This window comes from Glycine soja, chromosome 6 (genome assembly GCF_004193775.1).
Source record: "Glycine soja cultivar W05 chromosome 6, ASM419377v2, whole genome shotgun sequence".
Classification (NCBI taxonomy): Eukaryota; Viridiplantae; Streptophyta; class Magnoliopsida; order Fabales; family Fabaceae; genus Glycine; species Glycine soja.
The window spans coordinates 23,559,774-23,562,783 of NC_041007.1; positions in this window are offsets into that span (position 1 = coordinate 23,559,774).

The window sequence follows — 3,010 nt, forward strand, 5'->3', positions numbered from 1 at the left end:
TAAAATAATCAAAATATCTTGAAAAAAATAATAAAATAATCAAAAAAATCAATCATACGTTTTTTCTTCAAAAGTTTCCTTGAATGAATTGACTAATAACCAAAGTGAAACTAAGGCTAAAATCAACTCACAAACCAAGCTTTGTCCGCCAAAGTCACTTAAAAACATTTTAAGGTCGAACGCCTTAAAACGGTCCTCTTTGCTTTTATCAGTTAACATAGACCGTTCAAAAGCATAAAATCAACACATAACTTTACCGCTTTCGCAAGAACTACGTAGGTCTAAGTTCCTCATCACAAATCGAGGATACGTAAGAGCAAAAACTCCACTTTTGTCGACCACCCCTTTTCAAAAAAACAAGAGATCGTTAATGGTCCAATGCCTCAACATTTCTCTCATATCAAAAGAATCAAAAGATCGTTTAATGGTCCAACGCCTTAAACGACTTTTGTTCGGTTAAAATCAATCTCGCGAAAAAAGATAAAAACAACTTAACCAACGTTTAGTTATGAAAGAACTATGTAGGTCTGATTTCCTCATCGCAATTGAGGAATATGTAGGAGCGAGGGAGACACCCTTGTCGACCACAAAAAGATAAAAAAATACAAAAGACCCATAAAAAGCTAAAAAACATAAAAAGGGAAAATACATAAAAACATAAAAAAGGGAAAATACGTAGTTTTGAAGTCATATTTGCATACTTGATTGAGGGTTGTCGTCCTTTGTGATGGACGCGTGGGGTGCTAATACCTTCCCCGTGCGTAAAAACAACTCCCGAACCTTTCACGATTAAAGTTCGTAGATCACACGTTTCGGTTTTTCTGACGTTCTCCTCGAATATGTAGAAGCAAATATTTTGAATTTGATGTTTTGATGATGCCATGTGATCATGCGCTTCTCAAGTTTAATTCAAGACAAAAATCCAAGAAAATCAAGATACATCATCAAGAAGATCTCTAGTGATTTAGGAACGAAATTCCAAGTTGAAACAACAAGAGGTTTGGCCAATGAATTTAAACGAAAATGTTTTTAGAAGAGATTTCCTCTCTTCTAAAAACATTTTAAAAATAGTTTTGAATATTTTTCAAGGCATGTAATCGATTACATGAGGATTGTAATCGATTAACAGCAACTGAAAATGTTTACAACAGTCACTAGAAATTTGAATTCAAAATTTATAATGTGTAATCGATTACACATGGATGGTAATCGATTACCAGCAGTTATTGAATATTTTTTATTCAAATTTTAAAGCCTATAATCGATTGCACAAATCTTGTAATCGATTACCAGAGGAGAATTTCAAAAAATAATTTCCAAGAGTCACATCTGCTCAAATGATTTTTTAATGGCCATCAAAGGTCTATTTATATGTGACTTAGAACACGAATTTGTGAAGAGCTTTTGAGAGCAAAAAGGTCTTATCCTCTCAAAAAAAGCAAAATTATCTTATCCTCTTAAAAATTCCTTGGCCAATACACTTGCAATTCAATAAGGAATTATTTTGCTTACTCCATTGTTCAATCTATCTATTTAAAGAGAGATTTCTTCTTCTCTTCATCTTATTTCTAAAAAGGGATTATGAGACCGAGGGTGTCTTATTGTAAAGCAATCTAAACACAAAGGAAGGGTTGTCCTTGTATGGTTCAGAACTTGTAAATGGCTTTTGCAAGATAGTGGAACTCTCAAGCGGGTTTCTTGGGGACTGGATATAGGCACAAGGGTGTGGCTGAACCAGTATAAATATGAGTTTGCATTTTCTCTTCCCTTAAACTCCTTTATTTATTATTGTTTATTGCTTCTATTCAGTACGTTTAATTTGCATAGTTGTTTAGGAATTCATTTTTGAAAGGAATCTTGGGTTTTGGGTTAAAATCAAAATAGAACTTTTAATTTGTGATATTTTAATTCAACCCCCCCCCCCTTCTTAAGATATCTGAGGCCACTTGTCTAACAAGTGGTATCAGAGCTTCATTCTTGTATAAAGTTTTGAAGCTTCAAGAATAATGGCCTCATCAAACTATTTATTTCCTAAAGGGAATTTAATAAATTGGCCTCCTATTATTAATGGATTGGGTTACCATTACTGGAAAACCCATATACAAATTTTTATAGAGGCAATAGATTTAAATGTCTGGGATGCAATAGAAGTAGGGCCTTATATTCCCACCATGGTTGCTGGAAATACAACAATAGAAAAGCCTAGGGAAGATTGGAGTGAGGAAGAAAGAAGACTAGTACAATACAACTTAAAAGCCAAAAACATAATTACATCTGCCCTAGGAATGGATGACTACTTTAGGGTATCAAACTGTAAAAGTGCAAAGGATATGTGGGATACTCTACAAGTAACACATGAAGGCACAACAAATGTTAAAAGATCTAGGATAAACACATTAACTCATGAATATGAACTATTTAGGATGAATGCAAATGAGAGCATACAAGACATGCAAAAAAGGTTCACACACATAGTAAATCATCTTGCATCTTTAGGGAAAAATTTCCAAAATGAAGATCTTATAAATAAAGTATTGAGATGTTTAAGCAGAGAATGACAACCTAAGGTAACAACCATTACTGAATCACGAGATTTATCTAACATGTCTCTTGCTACACTATTTGGAAAGTTACAGGAATACGAAATGGAATTGTTGAGACTAAATCAACATGAAGAAAATGATAAGAAAAAGAAAGGAATTGCTCTTAAAGCTTCATCTTCAATCCAAGAAGAAAGTGATAATGAAGACTTAATTGATTTGAATGAAGATGATAATCTTAGCCTTTTTGTAAAAAGGTTCAACACGTTCCTGAAAATTAGAGGAAATCAAAGGAGACCAAATTTTAAACCTAACAGAAGGACAGAAGATTCATCTTCCACTCCAAAATGCTTTGAATGCAATCAACCTAGACATCTGAGGGTTGATTGCCCAATCTTCAAGAAAAGAATGGAGAAATCTGAAAAGAAAAATTTTAGTGAAAAGAAGATGAAGAAGGCCTACATTACATG